Source organism: Crocuta crocuta, unplaced genomic scaffold (genome assembly GCF_008692635.1).
Source record: "Crocuta crocuta isolate KB4526 unplaced genomic scaffold, BGI_CrCroc_1.0 scaffold408, whole genome shotgun sequence".
In the NCBI taxonomy this organism is placed as follows: domain Eukaryota; kingdom Metazoa; phylum Chordata; class Mammalia; order Carnivora; family Hyaenidae; genus Crocuta; species Crocuta crocuta.
Window position 1 is genome coordinate 86,697 of NW_027527444.1, and position 12,349 is coordinate 99,045.

Here is a 12,349-nt window from a genome sequence, read left to right on the forward strand (position 1 = left end):
CCTTCTTGGGACCACAGGTACCAAGCATGTAGACGTATTGGGCAACAGAGAAGCTGTTGGAGATGCCTGCCCCACCCACCACCTTCCCACCTCAGATTAAGGAGCAAGAGGAAAGTACCCAACCTTAAAACCCAACCTTAAAACCCAAAGCAACCAGATTCTACCCACCCTACTCTGGGTTCACAGGGCCACTTGCAAGGATGTTCCCGGGAAGACCTCTCCCCCAACGTGCCTGTGACTGAGGGAAGGGAGAGGCTATATAGACAGGGAGACACATAGGCTCCTCCCAGCTCCCAGAGAGGGACAGTTTAGGGAGAAGTTTATGGGGAAACACCCTGCCCATCCCACTCTCTGCTCCTGCTCAGTTTGAGGGAGTCAAGCCAGAGCGTCCGGAAAGGAAACGAGAAATGGAAACCTCTGCTTGCTGGTGTACTCCCAAGGAGCGGGCCAGGCAAGACAGAGCCAAAATAGGACCCAGGAGAGCAAGTGACAATCACAGGGGACTGGGAAACAGTTCTAATCAGATGGGCGCTGGCAAGACAGCTTATGGAGGAATGATGCCTCAGAACCCCCGGGGGTGGGGGGTGGGGGGCGGGGAAGAGGAAGAACACAGTGAGGTCTCTCTCTGTGCAAGGGGGAGTTCAGGCTGCATTGTGTGGCCTTATTTTTATGTGCAACTGAGTCCTGAGAAAGGGGATGTTTTTAGATCAGATATGAACTGGGGTTGGAGGGGAGCAAGGTCAAAGAAGTAGCATGTTGCCCTTCCAGACCTGGGGGTTCAGGGCTTGCTGAAAGCAAGGAAGGAAGGTAAAGGAGAGATAAAGGAGGGGAGGGGGTGAGGGAGGGCAACCCACCTCAACCTCCTAGCCAGGAGCCAGAGCTCCCTCCAGTCGCTGCCATCGGGAGGTCCCCCCGCAGCAATCCTGACAACTGACCCCCCATAATCAAGGTCTCCCACCAACCTGCTACCAGCTGTCGGTGGGACTCTTCCACTGCCATGAGGGTATCAAAAGAAGCAAGGAAGCTGCTGGACACTAGCATTCAGGAAACCTGACTTCTAATTCTGATTCTTCTATCAGTCACATCAACACATGTTCACTGGGGACTTGCGACGTTCTGGGCCCTATGTGCCAGACACCGTTGGAGAAGGGGGACGGTACAGAAGGGATAAGCCAGGATCCCCCCTCCAGGGAGTCACGGTCTACTGGGGCTTGAGAAAGGCGGCGGGCAGAAAGAAACAGTGCAGTCTGCGCTAAGTGCTGTGAGATTACAAGGAGGTGTGTTTACCTTCAACTGGAGGCGTCTGGGAGGGAGGACCAAGCTGGCAAGGGAAGGTTTCAGAGCAGACTTTGAAGATCCAGAAGGGGCAGGGCAGAAGCACTGCAGGTGGGAGAGACAACAATGAACAAAGGCATCGAGACTGGAGAATAAAGATCAGGTCTGGGACAAAACAGTTTGGTGTGCTGTCATTGGAGCATTAGACTAGAGCCACTAGCAGAAGACTGAGGAGTCAGGATGGTTATTCTATATTCACAGGAACAATGGCGGCAGCTGAAATGTGTGGTCCACAAATATAGAAATCATATTTGTCTTGGGGCGCCTGGGTGGCTTAGTCGGCTAAGCGTCCGACTTTCGCTTAGGTCATGATCTCGCGGTTCGTGGGTTCGAGCCCCGCGTCGGGCTCTGTGCTGACTGCCAGCTCAGAGCCTGGAGCCTGTTTCAGTCTGTGACTCCCTCTCTCTCTCTGACCCTCCCCTGCTCACGCTGTCTCTCTCTCTCCCTCTCCTAGAAATAAATAAAAATATTAAAAAAAAAGAAATCATATTTGTCTTTGTATAGATTCTAGCATATGGTTGGGATCTAATAAAAGTCTGTTGAATTCATGAAATGTGTATAATTGTTTGGAGAAACAGAGGCAAACGTGAGGTGTTTCCGTTACTTATTGCTGCGTAAGACCCATTCCAAACTCCAGGACTTAAATCAATGACAGTGCTTATTTTGTCCATGTCTCTGCCATTTGGGCGGGTTCAGCAGGGACCACTTGGTCTGCACCACTCAAGTCAGAACTAAAAAGCTCATCCGCTCACATTTGGTGACTGATGCTGGCTGTCAGCTAGGGCTGGGGCCAGAACACCTGGAAGCCTTTCCTCGTGGCTGCCTGGCTTCTTCACAGCGTGATGGTTGGGTTGAAGGGCAAGTGTCCCAAGAGTGGTTCAGGGAACAGTTGTACCACCTTTAATAACATAGCCTCAAAAGTCACATAAAAGAACTTCCACCATAATCATGGTCCATCAGATTCAAAGAGAGGAAAAAGACCCTCACTTCTCAATGGAGGAGTGTGACTGGCATATTATACGAAAAACATAGGGGCGCCTAGGTGGCTCAGTCAGTTAGGCATCTGACTTCGGCTCAGTTCATGATCTCACAGTTTGTGAGTCCGAGCCCTGCGTCAGGCTCTGTGCTGACAGCTCAGAGCCTGGAGCCTGTTTCAGATTCTGTGTTTCCCTCTTTCTCTGACCCTCCTCTGCTCACGCTCTCTCTCTCTCTCTCTCTCTCTCTCTCAGAAATAAATTTTAAAAAAGAAAAAAGAAAAACATGTGCAGGGCGCCTGGGTGGCTCAGGATGTTAAGTGTCCAACTTCAGCTTAGGTCATGATCTCACAGTCCGTGGGTTCGAGCCCCCTGTCAGGCTCTATGCTGAGCGCTAGCTCAGAGCCTGGAGCCTGTCTTCAGATCCTGTGTCACCCTCTCTCTCTGACCCTCTCCTGCTCATGCTGTCTCTATCTCTCTCTCTCAAAACTAAATAAAACATGTTAAAATTTTAATTAAAAAAAAAAAGAAGGGGCGCCTGGGTGGCTTAGTCGGTTAAGCGTCCGACTTTCGCTTAGGTCATGTACTCGCGGTTCGTGGGTTCGAACCCCGCATCGGGCTCTGTGCTGACTGCCAGCTCAGAGCCTGGAGCCTGTTTCAGTCTGTGACTCCCTCTCTCTCTGACCCTCCCCTGCTCACGCTCTCTCTCTCTCTCTCTCCTAGAAATAAATAAAACATTTAAAAAAGAAAAAAGAAAAAAGAAAAACATGTGCGTTGGTATGTATGGGCACGACCATCTTGGAAAAATATTACCTGCCCCAGCAAGGTATGCAATAGCCCAGGGAGGGATGTCAAAGACTTGAGCCAGGTCAGAGGTGATGGAAAGGGGCCTATTTGTTGTGTAACTTTAGGAGGATCACTAAATCTCACTTTCCTAACCTGTAAAATGAGACCAAACAAGCTGATCTCTGAGATCCTTTCCAGCCCCAACAGCGAGTGGTTCCCTTAATTCTACACAACTGCGTTCCCCACCCGTCAACAATTTCTTTATTTTCCCTCAGTACCCTTCTCCACCCCCATCTCCACTTCCTGCCTTTGCTCTCTGATCCAGGCTCCCTTGAGTCTGATGATCATTCCACAGATAAGCACCCTGGTCCATCTTACATATTTCAGACCAAAAATAAGTGCAGGCGGGAATCCATAAGGGTTTGAGAAGACCCTCAAACCCATCAGTCTCCCACTGCACGCTGCTGTGTGCTCATCACTGTAGGTCTCTTGAAAACAAATAGACATATGGTATAGACTCCACCTGCAAGGACTTCATAATCTAACTGGAGAGAACTAATAAGCGTGACTGTCATGAAAACAATCTGGTGTGATACCATACTATTGGCAATAGGTGCAGGGGAGTTCAGAGAAGGGCTCTGAGTGGGTTAGGCCAGCCAGGAGGTCTCCCTCAGAAGGCTGGGTCCTCCTGGATGGGCGGAGTTTTCTTGGGTGCAGAGGAAGGGAGCCAACATTTTCATTAAGCAAAAGTTCCATAGGAGTCAGATGGGGAGCCCTCCCACCAATTTACTTACTCCTAAATGACAAAGAGGGAGGTCAGTTTAAATTTCCTCTACCTGAGAACCTAGTAGCCATCTGTCTTTTTGATTTGAGGCTGGAGCTCAACCTCCTCAGACACAAGAAGGGGCTTAAGCAAAGCTCCAGAACTTATTGAGTAGTCGAAACTCCAGAATTATGATCCAGGAGGCACTGATGGGGAGAGAGAACCTGATTATAAAGAGGGCACAAGGCACTGGTCTAGAGGCTGAAATTTGCATGCATTCCTTTAAAATAATTATTTGCTAGGGCGCCTGGGTGGCTCTGTCAGTTAAGCGTCCAACTTTGACTCAAGTCATGATCTCACGGTTCGTAGGTTTGAGCCCCGCATCGGGCTCTGTGCCAACAGCTAGCTCAGAACCTGGAGCCTGTCTGGGGCGCCTGGGTGGCTTAGTCGGTTAAGCGTCCGACTTTCGCTTAGGTCATGATCTCGCGGTTGTGGGTTCGAGCCCCGCGTCGGGCTCTGTGCTGACTGCCAGCTCAGAGCCTGGAGCCTCTTTCGGTCTGTGACTCCCTCTCTCTCTGACCCTCCCCTGCTCACGCTGTCTCTCTCTCTCTCTGACTCTCAAAAATAAATAAAAAACATTAAAAAATAATAATAAATTAAATTAAATAATTATTTGCTAAGCACCCACTATGTACCTGACACTGTTCTAGGATATAATTGTTGTTGTTTTAAAGTTTATTCATTTATTTTGAGAGAAAGAGAGAGAGAGTGCAGGGGAGGGGCAGAGAGAGAGCATCTCAAGCAAGCTTGGCACTGTCAGTGCAGAGTTCAACACAGGGCTCAAACTCATGAACCACGAGATCATGATCCAAACTGAGATCAAGAGATGGACGCTTAACCAACTGAGCCACCTAGGCATCTCGTTGTTGTTTTAAAATAATGCCCACAGAGTTTGCAGAGCCAGTGCACTGTTCGACATAGATTGGGGGGGGGGNGAAATAAATTTTAAAAAAGAAAAAAGAAAAACATGTGCAGGGCGCCTGGGTGGCTCAGGATGTTAAGTGTCCAACTTCAGCTTAGGTCATGATCTCACAGTCCGTGGGTTCGAGCCCCCTGTCAGGCTCTATGCTGAGCGCTAGCTCAGAGCCTGGAGCCTGTCTTCAGATCCTGTGTCTCCCTCNTTAAAAAATAATAATAAATTAAATTAAATAATTATTTGCTAAGCACCCACTATGTACCTGACACTGTTCTAGGATATAATTGTTGTTGTTTTAAAGTTTATTCATTTATTTTGAGAGAAAGAGAGAGAGAGTGCAGGGGAGGGGCAGAGAGAGAGCATCTCAAGCAAGCTTGGCACTGTCAGTGCAGAGTTCAACACAGGGCTCAAACTCATGAACCACGAGATCATGATCCAAACTGAGATCAAGAGATGGACGCTTAACCAACTGAGCCACCTAGGCATCTCGTTGTTGTTTTAAAATAATGCCCACAGAGTTTGCAGAGCCAGTGCACTGTTCGACATAGATTGGGGGGGGGGATATTTTGGGGTGTTCTGAAGGACTAAAAATATTAAGGAGCAAATCATGCTTTGATGCCACCTTTCCAGGGAAGCTGGCCTGGCAAGAGAGCCGAAGCTCTCTTGGCTGCACAGGTCCAGCTGGGCGGGAGCTCTGTCTCTGTCCAAGGTGCTGAAAGCCTTCCGTGCCAGATTCAGCAGGAAACCAGGGAGGGCAGCTCAGGTGAGCCAAGAGAGGGGCCCTTCTACGGACACAGTGAATAAGACAGTCACCCCAAACCATGAAAATGTTTCTGTAACTTGACAGTAGTTTTCAGGAGGCAGCATATGGTGAAGAAAGAGCAGGCTATGCCAATTGGTGCTAAGAAGCACCACTTCTGGTCTCACGTATAGAAAGTGCCTTCCTCCCTCACCCCAACCCAAGTCGTCAAGGAAAAGATATGAATCCTCCCCTGAACTTTACATTTGAAATTCCTTGTCTTTTCCTTTGGGGTTTGTGTTGCTTTATGAAATATTAGAGCCAGAAGGGAACACTCATATTTTAGATGAGAAAACAGATTCAGAGCAATGCAGATCTTCTCTCAGGAATGTGCCACAAGTTAGAAACAGAGCTGTACAGAAGCAGGTCTCTTGGTTTTTAGTTAAGTGATTTCCCACCCCCGACACTAGACCAGGTCAGGGAGTATACACCACATATAACAAGAGCTGAAAGAAAGCAGGACTTCAAGATGTGTGTGAGTGGGTGGGTGGGTGTTGGTGGGTATGTGTGTGACAAAGACAGAGAAGTTACAAGACCCAAGTAACTCTAGATACAGAGGTGGCTATGTCAGTTCTTCATAACCATTCCCTGTTCATTCATCAGGCAGAATTCAGAGCCTACCCCAGCTTGGGTGCGAGGATGAGAATGGGAATGCTAACCCAAAACTAGCTCCACTTCATGAAGGGTAGCTATCCCACCCCATGAGTCATCAACTAACATGAAGGACCAGAAAAGAGAACTCGGGTCCCACCACATCTTCCACTCTATCATCTCCCCAGTCTACCCACAATTACCTCTCACTTTTTATGCATCCCATGCTGTGAGAGAGCCCTAGAGAAATGCAGGACATACAACCCAGCCCCTGGATCTTGAAAAGTTTGCAATTAGTTGGGAAGAAAACATGCTCACATGTGAACTGATAACATATTACAGGAGCGAAATGCAGTTAATGGCAGCCAACAAGAGAACTCACATGGTCGTAGATCCCATGTGGCAAGAAGTGGTGCAAACAATGAATGCTTTGACTTCAGGGTAAGGAGAGAAGGCTAGGAAGGGAAGGGAAGGCTTTACAAAGCAGAGTTTAGGGAGAATTTGGCTCAGTGCTCAGGACACCTCCTAGCTGTCCCTCTGGGTTATAGCAGTCCACAGTGGGGCCATCTTGTAGGAAGATAGAGCTGGTGAGGGTGTGAAGGTGATAGCAGAGGCCAATGATCTGTGGGGCCCCCCAAATGTACAAGAAGAAAGGATTCAATTTTTCTCCCCTGAAAAAGAAAGGGCTCCAGCACTCCCTCTTCTGGATGCACAAGGAAGGACATCCAAATTAAGATCCTCTAGGAACTGAGGTTGGCCAGTTCCTACAGCAGCCTAGGCTGGAATTTAGGAAGCCAGAAAAGAGAATGGGAACCCCAAGAAAGGCCTGGATCATCATCAACAACAGGAATGTCTAGTTTGCTCATCATTGGGAGTCAAGGGGCTCATAATCCAATTGGGAAGGCAGGAAGACAACACAGTGTCTAAAGAAAGGAATATCAGGGTTTGGGATCGGGGTCTCTGTATTTCACAAATCAGTTTATAGGATCTATAGGCTTCTAGTTTCACCCTGGATTAGAGAGAGGGCCTGGTCCCTCCCCAGGGCAGGGAGAGGCAGGGAGAAGGGGTTCTGCCCAGCCAATCCTCGTGATGGTTGCTACAGAATTTCCATGCTGGGCACACTTGATGCTCAAAGCCACAGCTCCCAAGAGACCTAGCGCCACAGCAACCATACCAGGAAACTGGGCCAGGCTGAAGGATTGGAGGAGACAGAGAGGAGGAGGGTGGGGGCAAGGGGCAGGCCTGTCAGACCGATCCTGACAACTGTGGCCTTCTATGTGGAGGCCCTACAGCCTGAGTCAGGGGCCCCCATGATCGTCATTCCAGAGACCTCTGCCTGACCTTTAAAAACTCTTCATCTTCACTCTGGATCCCAGGACCAAAGGGCAATTTCAAGTCCCTGTGGATGTGAAAACATTCATATTCACCCTGATGTTCTTAGTCCAAATTAGCTTTGTAGGGGCAGGGACCAGAAGAGAAGGCAGGTCAGGGAGGGAGCTCCAGGAAACACTTGCCCAAGGGCACATGCACATGTGTGTTTACACATATACACACGTACACATACACATACACACTCATATACATATTCGCTCATGTATACACATGTTCACACACATACTCCCGCTTACACACACACACACAATCTGCTCAGGGCTGTGGCTCAGAAGAAAAGGTCTAAACCTCAGAGAGAATCAAGGCCTGGAGACACCCAGGTGTCCCTCATGAAGATAGTGCAAACTCCCCAGGAGCTCCCAAAGGCTGACAGTCACTGGTCACTCCCAGGGTAAGGTGTCTCAGGATTCTCAAAGGTCTCTCTGCTCCCCTGACTTCCTTAGTAGTCTTAAAGCCAGGAGACAGAAGAGTATCCAGAACAGGGTCAGGGAGCCCACCTGTGGAACTGAGGCAGCATCTACAAGCACCAGAGGGAGGCCCTGAACTCCTTCCCCCAACTCTCACAGCTGCTAAAATTGCCTCCTCGCTCAGGAGCCCTGACCCCTGATCCCCATGCCTCCAGCTAACGTGCTAAACGTGGCTCCCTGCACCTTCAGCTCACCATGCTGGGGTGGCCTGTGCAAAAGCAGGGAGGTTTCCCGAGAGAAGATAGCCTTATTCTCCTGGGGTGGGCTGGCCACGGAGTCATCAGCAGCAGCTTCAGGCTTATGCAAACAAACCACTTCAAGGCCCCAGAGGATTAATATCGACCCCCACCCCAGATGGGCTCGGAGATGTGTGCCCCTGGCCCTTGCTTATCCTGGGTATCATAGACCAGGGGTGCCCAGGCGTTTGCTCCAACCTCTTCTTTTCAGCTCTCTGCTGCCCTCATGTGGCTCCCTAAAGAAGAGTTGGGGCCGCATGGTGGCTCCACAGTGCCAGCACAGGAGCCCCCCTTTAGACAGGCAACATCTCCTACTGCTTGCACCCTGAACACCCTAGATCCTGCCCAAAGCCCCTCCCCAAGCATCCAGCCTCCACCGTGTAATCCGGAAGCTGAACAAACTTCTCTGCTCCCAACCCAGCCAGCACAAGTTACATCAAACCGAGGCTCCTAAGCCAAAGACGGGCTGCTCCCCTCCCTCTGCTGGCTTGCCCCCCTTCCCTTCCCTCCTTTCCCCTCCGTTCCCCACCCAGGCCTTGCCAGCAGGCAGGAAGGAAGCTGCTCATAGTGGGGAGGGTGGGGCACTTCCAGCTCACACTGAACAAGTCCGGGTTGGGCTATAAAGAGTCAGGGCCTTCCGCTCCCGTCACCCGCCACCGTCCACAGCCCCCCCCCACACCGCCAGCCCTACACACACCCCCTCAAGGCCAGAACCTTCCCTCCCCCAAGGTCAGGGCATCCCACCTCAAGCCATGCCCAGTGCTCTGCTCTGAAGGGAAGGCAGGAACACGATTCGCCTCCTTCTCAGGAAGCATGAGGGGCCTGGCAACTTACCCACAGAAGGGTCTGTTACCTGCACTGACCAGGGCAGATGGGGGTGGAGTCTGAAGCAGCCTTCCCAATGACAGAAAACACACCAACTGCCAGGGACCCAGGGGCTGGGCTCCCAAATGGATTCTCTTCAAAGGCCTTTCAGCTTAAAATCCCACGATTCAAACTTGAAACACTTTCCTACCGGTGGAACTTCAACTCTGCAGGTCTTGAAAATTGTGTCTTTTCAGAAATCACTCTTTAAAATGCAATTGCTAATTAGAGCAATGGGCCACTGAGCTGCACAAGCCTTAACGCCCTAGCAGGGATGAGTGACAAAGAGGGAGGCGGAAAGAGACACGGCCCTGAGGAGGGAAGAGAAAGGCCCCATCCCTCAGGTAGAAGGTTCGGGAAGGCCAGAGTCCCTCAACGGAAGTTAGGACCCACAGGCCAACACTGGCCACAGCCCCAGGGAAAGTGGAAGAGGAAAAACTTCCCTGTGGTGAAAGACAACACCTTTCTCTGTCTTTCCCTGAACTTTTTCTCCTCTTCCTAAAACCTCTGCCATGACTCCCTCTGCCCAGATCAACTTCAATATAGCCATTAGTGCCACCGTGCCTTGTGACTAGAAAACGCCCCTCCTTAGACCCATCACCCTTCACCAGACTGACCCTTTGTTTCTGTTCATCCAAACCTGTCCAGCCTCCGCCGACTCCTTGCTTGGTGGCCCTGTCCCCTGCCTCCGGAACACAGCTTCCAGTCTCTACGTGGCTGCACACATTCGCAGCTCAACAACCAATGTTCGTGGAGCATGTACCTGGTACAGTGCACATCAGGATCCTAGATGAGAAGAACTTGACCCGGGTCTTCCAGAGCACACACGTTCATTTGGGAGAGAAATCAAAGACAGACACCAAGCTACTCAGAGCCACTCCTGGGAGGAACCAGAGCAAGAGATATTCCCAGGGCCTGAGGCAGGGGAGACAAAGAGTGGCCTGGGGGGAGGGGTGGACAGCACAGAGAAGGGGTGCTGAGGGAGGCCTCGCAGCGGAAACATACTGGTGCTCTGTGGTGGTCAGGTCCTTCAGGAAGCACACCAAGAAGGAGCTAGAAGCAAAAGACATAGATTGGGAGTCACGTCTGCGAAAGATGAAGGGAAGGCAATGGAAGCCTCCAGAACAAAATGCAAGTCTGATATGTGTGAAAGGAGAGAAGGAACAAAGATCAGCCGGGTTCAGCTCACTCAGACCCCAGTGAGCTCTGGGGAGCTCTCTGCCAGGCCAGTGGGCGCCTGCATATTGAACACGGGGCAGATTCTGAACGTCTTGCAGCTTTCAGCCACCGGTGACCTGGACTTCCTGTAGCAGGTTATCTCTCGAAAGGAGACCAAGGCAGGTCACCGGCGAGGCTGAAGCATAAGGAAAGGGAAGAAAGATTTTCTTTAGTCAGAGGGCAAAGGGTGAGGTGGAAGGCAAGGGCCTGAGGACCATTTGGGGATCCGTGAGGAAGCCCATTGGTCTAGAACAGGTGTGAGCAGCATACCTGGGGAATCGAGGGCTGGGCCAGTGTGTTCGAGTGGCCTTGGCCTTGAGTCAAAGGTTTCAGGGGGCCAAGACGGGAAGCAATCTCTACTTTTGAGAGGATTCTGGCGGCAGTGTGAGGCGGGGCCCCAAGGCCAGGAGGCCACAGAGAGCGGCTTTGGTAAAGTGTGCGAGCAAGAGCTCATGAGAACTTCAGCATCCGAGGCTTGCTGTCACCTTGTCCCCAAGGGGCCAGCCCCTGCTCCGTTACCTGGAATGCAGGAAGAGTTCTTCCCGGTCATACCATTTGAGGTAGTGGCTGGACGGGAACCAGGAGTGGAAATGGGCCCCCATCCATCTCTTGCCTCGCTGGGAGAAGGGGTGTGAGCGGGGTGGGGCCTCAGGTTCTGGGGGCCCCCAAGGGGAGGGTCCGGACCGAGCGTGGACCTTGTACCTCTGTCTCGCACGTGCCCCTTTGCGAGAGAGCGGCAGCAAACTCTCCAGGTGTCCAGGCGCTCAGGCCGCTTTGCGTTTACAAGGCCCCCCGCACCCACCTCCCGCCAGGCTGTCAGCCCCTCCCTTCCTGNCAGACCCACCCCAACCTTCTCCTCTCCTGCTCCTCGGAGGAGTCCAGCCAACACAAATCTCCGTGTTTGTTTGTCTGCCTGTCTGCCTCTCCCAGCTCTGCCTCTCCCAGCCTCTCACCTTCCGTTTCTTTCTCAAACCCACGAGGCTCTGGGCCCTAGACCTAATGCCCCAGCGCATAGCCTCTCCCCAGCCCCCCACCCCCACCCCACGGCTTAGAACTACAAACCCCAGTTTGCACGGCAGCCCCGGGATGCCCGAAGAGGGCTGCTGTGCACCGCCTGCACCCTGGGTATTGTAGTTTCCCTGGCCCCGCACTCTTGAGAGTCTTCCCGGCGGGCAGGCTCTGCCTCAGCACTGACCGCTGGGCCTATCCGCTGACCTACCACCCCCAGGGAAGTGTGCGTCACTGGATGACAGGGAGGGGGTGGAGGCCCTGGATGGCAGCTTCCTGCTCTTTTGTGTCCCCCACTTGAGTCATGGGGGGTGGGGGTTCCAGGAAATTGGGGCTGGGAGGGGAAGGGATACCCTAATGCCAGACTCAAGGACAAAGGGTCACTGAATCCTTGCTGAGCCTGTATCCCCAAGAACCCCAAAGCACTCAAAGGTGGGGAGTGTCCAGGAGGGCTTAGCTGTAGACAGAGTGGTGACGGAGAGCACCTGGAGGGACCCTAGGAATCCCTGTGGTCACTAGGAGTCCGGGAATCGTCCCCTGCTCCTGACAGTGCTTGCCTCCCGGCCAAGCCCCAGCCCTCCACTCCAGCCAGACAACACCGAAGGGCCTCTCTGACCCTCTGGTTGTCCACCCTGCCAGCTCCTCCCCTACCCCCTCCCTCACTCTCACCCCTGCCCCTGGGCTCCAAGAACACCTGGCTTCCCACTTATCAGTCCCAGTCCTCGGAGCGGAACCCAGGCGTCCGGCCCCCCACCCTCTGGGCGGGCATGGAGCCGAGGCTTTAGGGCCTCCCAGCCTGCCTTGTTCCTGTCCCATTGTGTGTGGGGCAGGGGCGGGGCAAGGGCCAGCACCACCGGAGAGCCCCCTCCCACCGCCCCCTCCCCTTCCTAAGGAAAAGGCCTGGGCTCTGCTCAGAGCGCCAGAGCGGAGGCGAGGCTGA

The 12,349-nt window shown here is 52.3% G+C and overlaps 1 protein-coding gene across 1 annotated transcript in view; it reads right to left on the reverse strand.

Annotated features, from left to right (window-relative positions):
- KCNH2 (potassium voltage-gated channel subfamily H member 2) overlaps positions 1-1,356 on the reverse strand; it is a 35,305-nt gene extending 33,949 nt beyond the window's left edge. Inside the window, exon 1 of the mRNA XM_077761491.1 lies at positions 1,288-1,356. The gene's annotated coding sequence lies outside the window, so the exon portion shown is untranslated. The remainder of the gene's footprint in view (positions 1-1,287) is intronic.
- Between the last annotated feature and the right edge of the window lie 10,993 nt (positions 1,357-12,349).